The sequence below is a fragment of the Procambarus clarkii genome, chromosome 41 (genome assembly GCF_040958095.1).
Source record: "Procambarus clarkii isolate CNS0578487 chromosome 41, FALCON_Pclarkii_2.0, whole genome shotgun sequence".
Classification (NCBI taxonomy): Eukaryota; Metazoa; Arthropoda; class Malacostraca; order Decapoda; family Cambaridae; genus Procambarus; species Procambarus clarkii.
The window spans coordinates 6,811,383-6,827,681 of record NC_091190.1 but is presented as its reverse complement, the minus strand read 5'-3'; positions in this window follow the sequence as shown (position 1 = coordinate 6,827,681).

Below are 16,299 nucleotides of genomic sequence, written 5' to 3'. Positions count from 1 at the left end.
TCGGGGGTAGTTTCTGAGGGTCTTGAGGGACAGCGGTAGCAGTAGAGTCAGCTGGCTGTGGTCGGGCAGCTTGTGCACGGGTGGTCACTAAAACCGGAGGAGAAACTTCATCACTCTTGAACCTTTGCTGGAACATACTCAAAAATGGGATTATCCATCACAGAGGTACACACCTGGGGTTTGTCCATGACGATCAGGTTGGTCGGTTGCAGGTCTTCTGCCAAGTCGTTGCCCAGGAGAAGTTGCACTCCAGACATGGGAAAAGGCTTTTCCCTGATGGCGACTTGGACGTCTCCGCTCACGAAGGGACAATCCAGGTGAACTCTGGCGAGAGGATAAGGAGTGGTAGCAGTGAGGTCAGTGATGAAGACAGTTTCTCCGGTGTAGGCGATGTTGGGCACAGCCGACTTCAAAATAATCGATTGTAGAGCCGCTGTGTCCCTCAAGATCTTCAATTTGAAACATCCCTCCGGATTTGAACCGTTGGCAGAGACAGTTCCAGTATACAGGTGTTTACTGAAAAGAGAAAGATCATTAACATGAACACCAACATTCATCACAGGCTTACCGGACTTAGGAGGAGTCTGTTTGGGTTTTGGCGTTTCGGTGGTTCCTTTGTATTGAGACTTACCACATTTATCTATGGTATGTCCATAGAGTCTACAATACTTACAGTACAATTGCGAGCCAGCTTGATCGGTACTCACTTTCTCGTAACTGTACCACGACTTCTTACTGGAAGATGGTTCTGGTGTCAGCCGGTGGATGAGGCTGTAAGTGTCAGCCGACTTAGCACACTTTAGGTAGTCGGTTTCTTCTTTATGTGCTAAATATAGACGGACAGGAGGCGGCACACGCCTCAAGAATTCTTCAACTAGCATGCGGTTGACGAGTTCTGCAAAGGTAGAGACATGTGCTGCTTCCAGCCATTTCATAAAATATCTCCTTTTGGTATTAGCAAACTCGAGAAAGGTAGTGGTACTTGCCTTCAGGTGGTCACGGAATTTCTTTCGATAACTATCGGTGGAGAGAAGGTAGGCGTCCAACACTGCTTGTTTCAGAGTCTGGTAGTCATTCTCAGACGCCAAAGTACTGAGTGTAACTGCAGCTCTACCTGTAAGATGTACTCTGAGAAGGGTTGCCCATTGGTCGTCAGGCCAACTAAGTTGATTAGCAAGGGTTTCAAAGATGGTGAAAAACACATCAACTTCTGTTTCTACGAATGGTGGCATTAACTTACTTGCATGTGATATATTGAAACTGACGGGAAGATTGGCGGTAGCTTGCTGGCGTTGACCGAGGTGTGAAGTTTCCAACGCGATTTCTCGTTGACGACACTCCATAGCCAGAGTCGCTTGTTGTTTGTCATGTTCGTGTTGCATCTCCAATTGGCGTTGTTTTGTTTCAAGCTGTACTCGTTCCCGCTCACGGAGTATTGCAACCTCACGTTCCTTGAGGGCGATTTCACGTTCTTGTTCTTCCTTCTTCAAGGCAGCTTCTCCCTTTGTTGCTCGAGGGCTTCCCTTTGCTGCTCGCGTTCGATCTTGGCCAGCTCTATTTTGAGTTTCATCGTTGGCAAATCAGTTTTATCTTCAATAAAGTAAGTTACGTGAGTTTCAGAGTCTATCTTACCTTCCTCTAAGAGATGATCCAGTAACAGGTTATGCATTTCATTTTTGTTGGCTTGGTAGGGAACTGCTAGTTGATACTCATGTGCAAGAGTTTGTAATTCAGTCCTCTTGGCATGACTTAAAGTCCCTATTGCACCTGCTGGATCTGCACGGAAAGCTTTGAGACGAAACATGGTGAAATTAGCAAATAAATGCACAACGAATATACTGTTGTGATATGGTGAATGTCAGAAACAGGACAACGTGGCAACTGGTACCTATCCTGTGGAATCTTTAACAATTAATGTTAATTACAAGATAAATGATTAATAAATCAAGGTCGCAGGAAATCTTGTACCCGGTACTCATGTAAGAGGATAAGGGCAAGAAAATCCTACTAAACAAGCGAAACTGAGTTTCTAAAACAAATGAAACAGTTAATTGCCTCAAAAGTAAAATTGGTAGTCCAAGAATGTAGGCATACCTTGCCGAGTCTCTATAGGACATAAGCAAGTTTTTCCCACTGAAATTAATATGATACTTACAGAATTAGCGAACTTTTGTGCTCTGAAAAAGAAGGCTAATTCCCTACCAATGTAGGTATCATCATCTCTGACCGACGTGTAGGGGTGCGAGGTGTCAACTGGTGACGAGAACTACTGCTGAGGTCCCAATTCAGCAACTAAAGTTCGTGCGAGAGGAACTATGGCCCTCTTTATCCTCCTACTGTCAGATTGCAGAAGATTAGGTGCACTTGACCCGGGGACAGACCACAGTACCAGGGTACCAATATGATGATCTGCCGAAAATATGAGAAATATCCTACGGACAAAAGATGGTAAACACGAGTAATAACATGGAGGGAGAGATGACCAATTAAGAGAATGACTGAGGCCTACAGTCACCATGTAATCCAAAGTTGTCTTACCTTCACCATATGCTACTCTCGGAATGCACAATACACACAGCACCATATGAAAATAAAATTGAAAATTGAAAATAGTAAAAAGCTACGTTACCAAAGCCAAATACGCTTACCATAAATTTACTACTTGGCACCAGTACTTGAGTGAAGCTCCTAGGGCAGGACCCCACGTTATGTGACGGTAAAGCGTTGGTGTTCGGCTGTTTCAAAAGCTAGGGGCAAGGCCTCGTCACATAATCGAAAAAAAAGAAAAGTTGGTCCATTCGTCTGTGGTAAGGTAATGGGAAGACACACAAAACACAAGTATATAAACAATGAAATTTTAATTACTCTAGAAAAACAAGGCATGAATAAAGGTAATCACATAAAAATGCAAGATAAGTCAACAAACAAAATAATATGAATAATCACTGGCAAATGAAAAGTTACGTTAAGACAAGTAAGTTACAGTGATAGCAAAATAAAATATAAGTGGTGCTGGAATACTGGCTTCGAGCTGTCACCTCCCTTAGTACACGAAAGCCAAGGCTTAGTCTACCAGCGAGAGATGTCAACTGCTTGGAGCACTGAGATATTCTAACGAGACTGCCGCACTGCAGCCCAGACGTCGACTTGTGGTGGAGGCGGAGGGCAGGGGCGACGAGTCACCAGCCAATCAGCGACAGGCAGGCAGAGGATGAGCTGGTGGTTAGCTGGTAACGGCGGTGGTAGCAGGTGTCACGGTGTGCTGGGTACGATTTGCTCTCTGGGCAAAACGTTTGGCGATACTTGGTGAACGTATTTTGTATATAGTCTCTTGTATATTGACGTACTTATGTAGGGAAGAGCAGGCTCAATCTCTCTTGAAAGAGATTATCATCACAATATATATATATAGTCGTACCTAGTAGCCAGAACGCACTTCTCATCCTACTATCCAAGGCCCGATTTCCCTAATAAGCCAAGTTTTCATGAATTAATTGTTTTTCGACTACCTAACCTACCTAACCTAACCTAACTTTTTCGGCTACCTAACCTATAAAGATAGGTTAGGTTAGGTAGGGTTGGTTAGGTTCGGTCATATATCTACGTTAATTTTAACTCCAATTAAAAAAAATTGACCTCATACGTAATGAAATGGGTAGCTTTATCATTTCATAAGAAAAAAATTAGAGAAAATATATTAATTCAGGAAAACTTGGCTTATTAGGCAAATCGGGCCTTGCATAGTAGGCTGAGAAGTGCGTTCTGGCTACTAGGTACGACTATATATATATATATATATATATATATATATATATATATATATATATATATATATAGCGAGGCAAGAATGGGATTAGAACAGAGCAGAGATTTAAGTTGTTCAAAAGCAATGGTTTGCTGAATGGTCCAATGATACCGTTGCTTGGGGCTGGTTAAAGTGATCAGTGGTGTCGCTACCGTACTAAAATTCTTCACAAACCTACGGTAGTAGGAGGCAAGACCAAGGAAGCGCAGGAGCTGCTTCCTGGTGGTAGGCTGTGGGTAATGCTGGATGGCTTGAGTGTGTACGTTTAACGGAGCTAGGCTGCCACTCCCTATCACATGACCAAGATAACGCACTTTACCTTTAGCAAAGGTGGACTTGCCCAAGTTGATGGTGAGGCCGGCTGTCAGGAGCTTGGCGAACAATCGTTGCAGCTGGAGCAGATGTTCGTCCCAGGTGTTAGTTGCTACAACGATATCATCCAAGTAGGCGTAGGTGTTATCTAAGCCATGGATGACGCGGTTGACAGCTCGCTGGAAGGTGGCCGGGGCATTACATAGTCCAAATAGAAGGCGTTCATATCTGTAAAGGCCGAAAGGAGTGAAGGCAGATATTTCCTTAGCTCGCTCTGTCAAACATACTTGGTAGTATCCTTTGAGTAAGTCTAGCTTGGACAAATACCGAGCATTACCAATGGCGCCAAGGATGTCATCTATTCTAGGTAATGGGTACGTATCATTGACAGTCACAACATTCAATTTCCGATAATCGGTACACAACCTCACTTTACCTTGCGGTTTCGGCACCAAGATGCAGGGTGAGGCCCAAGGGAACTCACAAGGGGTGGCCAGCCCATGATCCAGGAGGTACTGCACTTCAGCACGCATAACTTCCTCTTTGCTCAGGCTGATTCGGTAGAAAGGTTGACGAATCGGCCGGGTGTCAGGGAGTAGCTGGATGTCGTGGTGAACCACATTACACTCCTGTGGATCATCGCTGAACAACTTCTGATGTTCCTTGAAGATTCTGATGAGAGGAGCACTATTACTGTCCTGTAAATAGGTATGAAGATCAGTAAGAATTTCCGAGTTGAAAGTCACTGTTAGTGCTTTCGAGAGGAGAAGCAGGGATGTTCTCACTGTGGCGGTATGGATCTTTAAATGTGGATAATGATACCAACACAGCGGGGGGAGTACCTTGATACTGCTTCAGGAGGTTGACGTGGCACAACTGGGTCTTCCGCCGCCTATCTGGAGTCTCAAGAACGTACTTGTGGTTGTTTCTGCACTCCTTGATGCGGTAGGGTCCTGAAAACTTGTTTTGCAATGGAGAACCTGGGATAGGAAAGCATGTCAACACGAAGTCTCCTGGTTTAAATTTCCTTAGTTTGCTGTTTTGGTCAAAATGAGTCTTCATCCTCTCCTGAACTTTGAATAGATTGTCATTAGCAAATTTACGTACTCTCTCTAGAATGTGTTTTAAGTTTTGAAGAAACTGGGGCACATTCTGAGGGTCACTGAAGGTGGCATTACGTAGAGAGTCTTTAAAAGCTTTGAGAGGAGTTCGGCACTTCCGTCCGTAGAGCATCTCATAAGGAAATACTCCTAGAGACTCATTGGGGAGACTTCTGAAAATGCACATAATGAGATAAAGTTGTTTATCCCAGTCCTTCAAGGTTTCATTGCAAAATTTATTTAGGAGTGCTTTAATAGTCTGATGACTACGTTCAAGAGAACCCTGTGAAGCAGGATGATAGGGGCTGGACAATACCTGTGTGATGTTGAACTCTTCCAGTGTCTTCTTGAAGAGATCACTGGTGAAGTTGGTGCCACAGTCACTTTGAACCTCTCTTGGAAATCCATACTGGGTGAAGATCTTCAATAGTTGTTTCACCACAGTAGCAGCCGTAATGTTCTTTACTGGAACTGCTATGGGGAATCTGGTGGTAGGACACATGATAGTTAGTATATAAGCGTTGCCAGAACTGGTCCGGGGTAAAGGACCAACACAGTCTATGATGAGTCTGTGGAAAGGTTCCGCAGGCACTGGAATAGGATTCAACGGCGCCTTAGGAATAGAGATGTTACCTGCCACCTGACTTGTATGACACAATTGCACGTACTTTTTGACGTCTTTAACCATACCTGGCCAGTATTAGTCTTGTCTGATTCCATGGTAGGTTTTGTTAAAACCATAGTGAAAAGTGCTCTGTGGGCCAGGTGTAGAATATCGGGCCGTAGGCTGGTGGGAACCACTAGCTGTTCGACAATTGCCCAATCGTCATCCTCCTTCAGCTTACTGTGTCTGTACCTGCGGTAGAGCAACTGATTCTCTAGGAAGAACCCAGGGATACTGTCAGGTTGAGTCTCAGCCTGGAAGAATAATGGTGTTAATGATAGATCTTCCCTCTGTAACTTACGGAACTCCAAACTAGCAAAATTCGGTGGTAGATTCTAAGGGTCTTGAGGGACAGCGGTAGCAGTAGAGTCTGCTGGTTGCGAGCGTGCAGCTTGTTCACGGGTGGTCACCAAAACCGGAGGAGAAACTTCATCACTTTCTTGGACCTCGGCTGAAACATACTTAAAGAGGGGATTGTCCACTACAGAGGTACACACCTGGGGTTTGTCCATGATGATCAGGTTGGACGGTTGCAGATCTTCTGCCAGGTCGTTTCCCAGGAGAAGTTGCACTCCAGACATGGGAAAAGGCTTTTGCCTGATGGCGACTTTGACTTTTCCGGTCATGAAAGGACAATCCAGGTGGACTCTGGCGAGTGGGTACGGAGTAGTAGCAGTGAGGTCAGTGATAAGGACAGTTTCCCCGGTGTAGGTGATGTTAGGCACAGCTGATTTCAATATTATGGACTGAAGAGCCGCTGTGTCCCTCAAGATCTTCAATTTGAAACGTCCCTCCGAATCTGTACCATTAGTAGAGACAGTTCCAGGATACAGGTGTTTACTGAGGAGAGAAAGATCATTAACAGGAACACCAACATTCATCACAGGCTTACCGGACTTAGGAGGAATCGGTTTGGGCCTTTGTACTAAGCCTTCCCACATTTATCTATGGTATGTCCATAGAGTTTGCAATACTTACAATACAATTGAGAGCTCGCTTGATCGGTACTCATTTTATCATAACTATCTTGAGGTTATCTTGAGGTTATCTTGAGAAGATTTCGGGGCTCTTTAGTGTCCCCGCGGCCCGGTCCTCGACCAGGCCTCCACCCCCAGGAAGCAGCCCGTGACAGCTGACTAACACCCAGGTACCTATTTTACTGGTAGGTAACAGGGACATAGGGTGAAAGAAACTCTGCCCATTGTTTCTCGCTGGCGCCTGGGATCGAACCCAGGACCACAGGATCACAAGTCCCGCGTGCTGTCCGCTCGGCCGACCGGCTCCCCTATACCAAGACTATACCAAGACTTCTTACTGGAAGGTGGTTCTGGTGTAAGCCGGTGGATGAGGCTGTAGGTGTCAGCCGACTTCGCACATCTGATGTAGTCGGTTTCTTCTTTATCTGCTAAATATAAACGGACGGAAGGGGGAACACGTCTCAAGAATTCCTCAACTAGCATGAGGTTGATGAGATCTGAAAACGTAGAGACATGTGCTCCTTCCAGCCATTTCATGAAATATCTTTTCTTTGTATTGGTAAATTCTAGAAAGGTGGTGGTACTTGCCTTTAGATAATCATGGAATTTTCGTCTGTAGCTTTCGGTGGAGAGAAGGTAGGCGTCCAGAACTGCTTGCTTCAGGGTCAGGTAGTCATTCTCAGACGCTAAGGTACTGAGAGTAACTGCAGCTCTACCTGTGAGGTGCACTCTGAGAAGGGTAGACCATTGATCTGCAGGCCAGCTAAGTTTTTTAGCTAGAGGTCTCAAAAGTGGTGAAAAAGACATCGATCTCTGTCTCAACGAATTGTGGCATTAACTTACTTGCATGGAAGACATTGAAACTTATGGGAAGACTAGTTGTAGCTTGTTGACGCTGATTGTGGTGTGTAGTTTCCAAAGCGAGTTCTTGTCGACGATATTCGAGCGCACTATCAGCTAGCTGTTTACTGTGCTCACGTTGTATCTCCAGGTCACGTTTTCTTGTTTCAAGCTGCTCTCACTCACGCTCACGAAGTAGGGCAGGCTCACGTTCCCTTTGTTCTTTCCTCAGGGCAGCCTCTCGTTCTTTTCGTTGTAGAGCTTCTTTCGCCAGGGCCTCCTCGCGTTCTTGTTCTTCTTTCCTTAGGGCCGCCTCTTCTTTCTTTAGGGTAGCCTCTCTTTCTTGTTGTTCTTTTCTTAGGGCAGCCTCTTCCTTCCTTTGTTCCCGCTCGAGTTTGGCAAGTTCGAGCTTCAACTTCATAGTTGTCAGAGCATGTCTATCTGCAATAGAATAATTTTCGTGAGTTTCAGAGTCAATCTTCCCTTCATCTAAGAGGTGATTCAATATTAAATTATGCAAGTCATTTTTGTTGGCTCCATGGGGAACATCTAGTTGATACTCGTGTGCAAGAGTTTGTAATTCGGTCTTCTTGGCACGAATTTAGTTCCCCTATTTCACCTGCTGGATCGTTACGGAAAGCTGGGAGACGAAACATGGTGAAAAATAGCAAATAAATGTACAACGAATATATTTGTGATATGGTAAGTGTCAGTAACAGGATTACGTGGCAACTGGTAACTATCCTGTGAAATTAACGTTAATTTTAGTATGGTAAATTATTAGTCAATCAAAATCACAGGGAATCTTGTACCCGGTACTCAGTGTAAGAGAATAAGGGCAAAAAAATCCTACTAAATAAATGAAACCGATAGTTTCTTAAACAAATGAAACATTTAATTGTTCCAAAAGTAAATAAGGTAGTCCAAGAATGTAGGCATACCTTGCCGAGTCTCTATAGGACAGAAGCAAGGGTTTTCCCACTAAATGAAATATGATACTTACAGAATTAGCGATCTTTGTGCTCTGAAAAAGAAAGCTAATTCCCTACCTAAGTAAATATCATCATCTCTGACCGACGTGTAGGGGTGCGAGTGTCAACTGGTGACGAGAACTGCTGCTGAGGTCCCAACTCAGTAACGTAGTCCGTGCTAGAGGAACTATGGCCCTCTGTATCCTCCTTCGGTCGGATTGCAGAAGATAGGGTGCTTTGACCCGAAGACAAACCAAAGTACCAGGGTACCAAAATGATGATTTGTCTGAGATTGAGAAATATCCTAGGGACAAAAGGTGGAAAACACGAGTAATAATACTGAGGGAGGGATGACCAATTAAGTAATTACTGACTGAGGCCTCCAGTCACCACGTAATCCAAAGTTATCCAACACTCACAATATGTTACTCTAGGAATGCACAATACACACAGCACCATATAAATATTAAAAGTAATGAAAATATTGAAAAGCAACTGTAGCAAAGCCAAGTACGCTTACCACAAATTGATGTTCTAGTACTAGTACCTGAGTGAGACTCCTAGGACAGGCCCCCATTAAATGTGACGGGAAAGTGTAGGAGTGTAGATGTTCGGCAGTCCTCCTAATGGCTGGTGTCAATGCCTGTCACATTTACAAAAAAAAAAAGAGACTGCTTGGCTGTTGTCTGTGGTAGAATAAGGGAAGACACGCAAAACACATAGTATGAACAATGAAAAACTTTAATTAACTGGAAAGCAAATTTAAAAACAAAGACAATCCCTTGGCTATGTACAGTGCAAACAAACAAGTCATAAAAATTAAGAACAGGGATAAATTACTCTAGGAATAATATAAATACAAAATGACATAAACAGGTGCTGAGAATATAGCGCTAGCTGGGAACCTCCACCAGTAAACAGGACGTGTATCGGTTGGTTGTTCACAGCTTGAGAGCACAAGGATATTCTGACTTCAATGGCTGATTCAAGCCCAGACATTGACTTAGGTAGAGGGCGCTGAGGTGCATCTGTGCAGACGGCGGGTCACCAATCAGAAGCAGGCAGGCTAGAATGGTAGTTTGCTGGTTGACGACGGGCGAGCCGGCATGGAGGGAGTGTGGAGTGGGGGTTTAGGGTACGTTTTGCCTCCTGGTCAAAACTTTTTGTGCTACTGGTAGACGTATCTTGAAGGTAGCATCTTATTCTTGTATATGTGTAAGTACCTTTATGTAGGGAAAAGCAGGCTCAATCTCTCTTGAAAGAGATTATCGTCACAAAATATATATATATATATATATATATATATATATATATATATATATATATATATATATATATATATATATATATATATATATATATATATATATATATATATTGTGACGGAGTTCCCCCCCTTATAATTCTCCCATGCCTGCAGTAAGAGTCATGTCTACTTTTCCCAAGCGTTCTCTACGTTGCAGGCTACAATTTGATATATGGGAGAGAGTGAAGTGTTCTCGGAGAGCCGAGAAATTTGTGAAATAGTGATATTTTGGCCTGTGGTTTAGGCCCTTTAGGGAGCCAAGATGGCGCTGGCTTCCCTGATCTCCCGCCAAAACCGTGTGACGTCAGTGGCACCGGATTGGTCACCGACAGCAATGTGGCACCGGGAGCCAATGAAAACCTCCCGTGGCAAAAGTGACGTCACGAAGGAAGGGGGTCTGACCAGCGCGCCGGGCTGGCGCCAGCAGTCAGACACGACACGTCATAGAGGTCGGACGTGCGACGAGTGGTCCTGTCTGTCGGACAGCTGTTTCCCACTACCGTGGATTTACGCGTCACCGGAAGTCCGCCAGTACTCTGAGAAGTCTTCCCTAGTTCATGTGTTGAACCAGAAGAGGGAATTGACGGTTATTTGAGCAACAAGTGCTCCAGTCAGGTACTGTGCCAGTAGCAGTGAAGCCGTGCAGTGACGTATGTTGACGTCTGTGGCAATTCACCAGTTCGTGACAGCGTAGTGGCTGACAGAGCCACTGGGTAGCTGAGGAAGAGAGGACTATTTGGGGAACCCGGACGACTGTAGCTGAGACGTAGGCGACAGCCGTTGCTGGGAGAAGACGACGGCCAGGAGACCGGCTCCAACCTTCAAGAAGTCAAGGAGGAGGACGGACCTGCAGTGAGGAGGCACGGAGACGACGCGCTAAACGGTGGGACGACGAGAGGCTCTGGTAGGACACGACGACGTGTAGTGTGGGGGCGTTCCCGACACGAGGACCAGGAGCTACATCTCGACTCTCATCGGAGGATAGGGTGAAGTAGGTGGTTCTAGTTCCCTCCCCATTCCCCTTTAGTTAGCTATATTATTCGGCTATATTATCTAGCCTGAAGATTTTATATGTCGTGAGCAAGTCTCACTTATGTCATGGTAAAGCACCAGGGTGCTAGACAGTACTATCAAGAGTGCTTGTAATATTCATGTTGATTATTGGTGTGTACAGACACCAAGAACCAGTGATAAATTTACTGTGTTGTGTATATCTTTCTATAGATTTTGATATGAACATATAGTGGTGAATTATATCTAATATTATGCCAGTATTTGGAGGTTAGGCTATGTGCCCAGAAACTTTATTTTCCATGTATTGATGATTGATTTATATACCATATATATGTCTATGTTCATTCAGTGAATAATCATTTGTGAGTACAGTGAATTATTGCGTTATCGCCAACGAGAGAAAGTACTGAAAACTCCAGTGTTAATAGTTTATAATATATTGTTGAGTGAAGAACAATGTGAAGCCATTACAGTGAATCATTGTAGAATTGATTGTAGAAAAGACTGTTTGAGCCTGAGTACAGTGTAACTGAGTAATACGGTTTATTTGTGCCAATATCGAGTGTGCGAGTTTCTAGTAATATTGGAAAATTTCAAGGAACAGCGCGCGTGAATCTAGAAAACAAGCAAAGTTCGCGCGGAGAGGCCATTGCGATCAGCTGTTCTTGACACTTGATGAGGAGGGGGAGAGTGTTGCCCTCTAGTGATCGCATAATATCCGTGGGAATTACCGGCCGAGTCAGGATCAGTTGATTTATGATTATTGTGTGGCCTTGTGACATCTTTCATACATTTTAAGTAAAATACAAAACTCTCTTTGTGTTTTTATCATCCCCTCCATTGATCTTGTGGCTATACTATACCTGTAAGCATAGAGTGATAACAACAAGTACCTGCCTGATTCCTGATCTTTGAGTGTGACCTTGCCAAGGCTACCACTGAATACACCAGTCCACTGAGGGTGTTATTGGCCACCTTAAACACCAATTGGCGACTTTGTGATTAACCGTAGAGCCCTATTGTTGGGGTGGGCACACGACGGTCGATGTGATCGAGTCGTGTTCTCACTCTTTCTTAATAAGAGGCCGTTAAGATTGACTGGGAGACTCTCCTGGCGTGCAGTGGCGCCGTGAGGATCGAGGGAAGACCCGCAGGGCTACGGTGAGTTACCTTGAGCATAACTATTGCTCACCCCAGAGTAAGGGTAGAGAATAATAGAGAGGTTGAAACCCCCAACATTGGCGACCTCGCCAGGATTTCGATCGGAGTAAAGGTTGCAGTGGTACTTGGCAGTGGTGTTAGAGATCAGGTGCAGGTTAACACTCGTAGCACAAGATGGAGGATGATAAAGTAGCGAGGTTTATTGACTCTAGAGACGAACAGGTGCTGGAAGAGTGCACCAAGGCACAGTTACAGGCTATAGCGGATCATTTTGGAATAAAGCTGAAATCTGCCCGAGTTGGTGAAAGAAGACTAGAGATAATGGCTCAGCTCAAGGCTCGAGACGAAGCTTTGGGGGAGGAACGGCCCCAAACACCTGCCAGTGAGGGTGAACACTTGAGTATTGGTGGAAGCAGCAGGGGATCCAGCGGCAGCAGGCACAGCATAAAGCTGGAAATAATGAAGCTGCAGCTAGAAGCGCAGCTGAGGAGAGAGGAAGCACAGCAGCGCAAAGAAGAGCGAGAAGCAGAAGCGCAGCTGAGGAGAGAGGAAGCACAGCAGCGCAAAGAAGAGCGAGAAGCAGAAGCGCAGCTGAGGAGAGAAGAAGCAGAAGCGCAGCTGAGGAGAGAAGAGGCACAGCAGCGCAAAGAAGAGCGAGAAGCACAGACGAAGCGTGAGGAACGAGAAGCACAGCTGCGCCGGGAAGAGCAAGAACGAGAAGCACAGCTACGCAGGGAAGAACGAGAGCAAGAAGTTAGGCTGAGACAAATGGAAATAGAAGCCAACCAGGAGGTGGAGCTGAAGCGAGCTGAACTGGGACTAGGTGCCCCTGCCCCGCCACAGGAAGACCGACGAGTGAGGGAACGAGACCTGCCGGTCTTTGTGCCTAGTGAAGCCGAAAGTTTCTTCGATCACTTTGAGAGAGTTGCTGCTATGAAGAGGTGGCCGAGGGCGGAGTGGGCGGAGTTGGTCCAAGGAAGGCTCACAGGGGAAGCTCGCCAAGCCTTCACTATGCTCGACTTCCAAGAATGCACTAACTACGATGCGGTAAAACGAGCTGTGCTCCGTTCCTTTAAGCTCACGCCAGAGTGTTACAGAAAGAGGTTTAGAGAATGTACCCGGTTGCCAGGAAAATCGTATGCGGAGACGGCGAGGGACATTGAAAGAAAGCTCCTTAAGTGGCTGGACTCTGAAGAAGCAAGGTCGGTCGAAGAGGTCAAGGAACTAATGGCCATGGAAAAGTTTATGTCCGTGCTCTCTCCTGAGATCAGGATGATGGTAAAGGAGGCGGACATAAAGGACCTGAGGGCCGCAGCCGACCGGGCCGACATGCTAGAAGAAGCCCTACGCCCACGCCGAGAGGGACAGAACCGACCACCCGCATACGTCGGAAACGATAGGAGTTATAGAAGGACGGATGGATGGAGGACAGGAACGAGTTCTCCCAAGTCCCATTTCTCAAGTTGGAACACCCGAGGATCAAAAGGTGCTGTAGCGCCGATAGAGGAGAACCAAGCGGAGAGCTCGGGAACTGTTACTGCAGGGAAAGAAACGACAAGTGAGGCGGGAAAGACACAGGGTGCGACGGTCTCTGGGGGCAGTGCTAAGGCGAGCGGTGGCGGATGGTCTCCGCCGAGGGGCCGCTGCTACAACTGCGGAATATTCGGACACGTCGCGCGGGAGTGCAGACGCCCGAAGCAGCGGGGACACGTTGCTTTAGTGATGTTCGAGGACCAGAGGGCCGAGGGAGTGCGGGATGGACCCGTGCTGAATGGGGAGAAGAAAGTTCACCCATTCATGTGTCAAGGAACCGTAAGGATGGGGGTCGCAGACCCCATCCCAGTGAAGATGCTAAGAGACACCGGGGCTGACTTTACCCTGGTAAGTGAAACCCTGTTCCCCGAGGGTTACGAAAGTACCAGTGTGGGGGTGGCACGGGTGGCCACTGTGGGAGGCCCAGTGAGGATGCCCCTACACCAGGTAACTTTAAATTCCGAATATGGCTGCCAGACCCTAGTGATGGGAGTCTGTACATCAATGCCCAAGATGGAGGCGCAGGTCATCTTGGGGAATGACGCATGTGGAGGATATGTCCTCCCGCATCTCGTGAAAGGCGAAGAGTGCCCAGAACAACACGAGGAGACAGGCGAAGATTTGAACGCCTGTGGGGACGAGAAGGGAATCGCACCGGTGGCGATCCCAGTTTGTACTGAGACACCGAGACAACGCGAAGAACCAGGAGGTTGTGGATCTGATGGGGCTGAGGAGTCGACTGACAGCCTGGGAACAGATCACCTCTGCGTAGGACCCAGAGAACGAGTGGAGGGCGAGAGTAGCCCGAATGGTGAGTTGCAGGTGACACTCACCAGTTCTCCAGGGGTAAGCCGCACTCGTCTCGGAGAGTTACAGCAGGAGTTCCCCGAATTGGTTAGTAAGGCCGAAGGAGGACGTGTGGGTCCTGAAAAGGCTTACTTTCCATTTATCTATATTATATATGCCATGCTATTCATGATGAAGGAACGATGGACACCAGGAGCGACCGTGGGAACGGTGATTAAATATGTCCAGAAGTTCAAAGAACGTCTCACTCGAGCGAAGGGACTGGCTAGGAAGCTCCTGAAGAAGGCGCAACGTAAGATGTCGAAGTGGTTCGACAGGAGAGCTGCGCGGAGGAATTTTCAGGCCGGATCACAAGTAATGGTTGTGCTGCCAGGTAAAGGTAGAGTGACCAAGTCGCGGTTCAAGAGACCGTACCGTGTGCTGCGACGGTTGGGTCCAGTGTCGTACGAGATTGGGAAGCCGGATGGACCCCGAAAGAAACAGGTGTGTCCCGCGGGCCGCCTGAAACCTTTCTTCACTGTGAAAGGAAGAGCCGACAAGCAGGACGGAACGATGTCCCGAGAAACCCAGCGGACGACGGGTCTGAGTGTACCGAGGGACCGAGAACTCCCGGAGGAGGAAAGTAAGTGGTCCAGGGCGAACGGCACCAGTCTCACCCGCACTGAGAATCTGACAAGGATCAAGGTCAAGCACATCAAGGGGAAGGACGACGCAGTAGCGGACGCCCTATCCCGCATGCACTAACCAGACATGACTCTTATTTTAAGGGGAGGGGTATGTGACGGAGTTCCCCCCCTTATAATTCTCCCATGCCTGCAGTAAGAGTCATGTCTACTTTTCCCAAGCGTTCTCTACGTTGCAGGCTACAATTTGATATATGGGAGAGAGTGAAGTGTTCTCGGAGAGCCGAGAAATTTGTGAAATAGTGATATTTTGGCCTGTGGTTTAGGCCCTTTAGGGAGCCAAGATGGCGCTGGCTTCCCTGATCTCCCGCCAAAACCGTGTGACGTCAGTGGCACCGGATTGGTCACCGACAGCAATGTGGCACCGGGAGCCAATGAAAACCTCCCGTGGCAAAAGTGACGTCACGAAGGAAGGGGGTCCGACCAGCGCGCCGGGCTGGCGCCAGCAGTCAGACACGACACGTCATAGAGGTCGGACGTGCGACGAGTGGTCCTGTCTGTCGGACAGCTGTTTCCCACTACCGTGGATTTACGCGTCACCGGAAGTCCGCCAGTACTCTGAGAAGTCTTCCCTAGTTCATGTGTTGAACCAGAAGAGGGAATTGACGGTTATTTGAGCAACAAGTGCTCCAGTCAGGTACTGTGCCAGTAGCAGTGAAGCCGTGCAGTGACGTATGTTGACGTCTGTGGCAATTCACCAGTTCGTGACAGCGTAGTGGCTGACAGAGCCACTGGGTAGCTGAGGAAGAGAGGACTATTTGGGGAACCCGGACGACTGTAGCTGAGACGTAGGCGACAGCCGTTGCTGGGAGAAGACGACGGCCAGGAGACCGGCTCCAACCTTCAAGAAGTCAAGGAGGAGGACGGACCTGCAGTGAGGAGGCACGGAGACGACGCGCTAAACGGTGGGACGACGAGAGGCTCTGGTAGGACACGACGACGTGTAGTGTGGGGGCGTTCCCGACACGAGGACCAGGAGCTACATCTCGACTCTCATCGGAGGATAGGGTGAAGTAGGTGGTTCTAGTTCCCTCCCCATTCCCCTTTAGTTAGCTATATTATTCGGCTATATTATCTAGCCTGAAGATTTTATATGTCGTGAGCAAGTCTCACTTATGTCATGGTA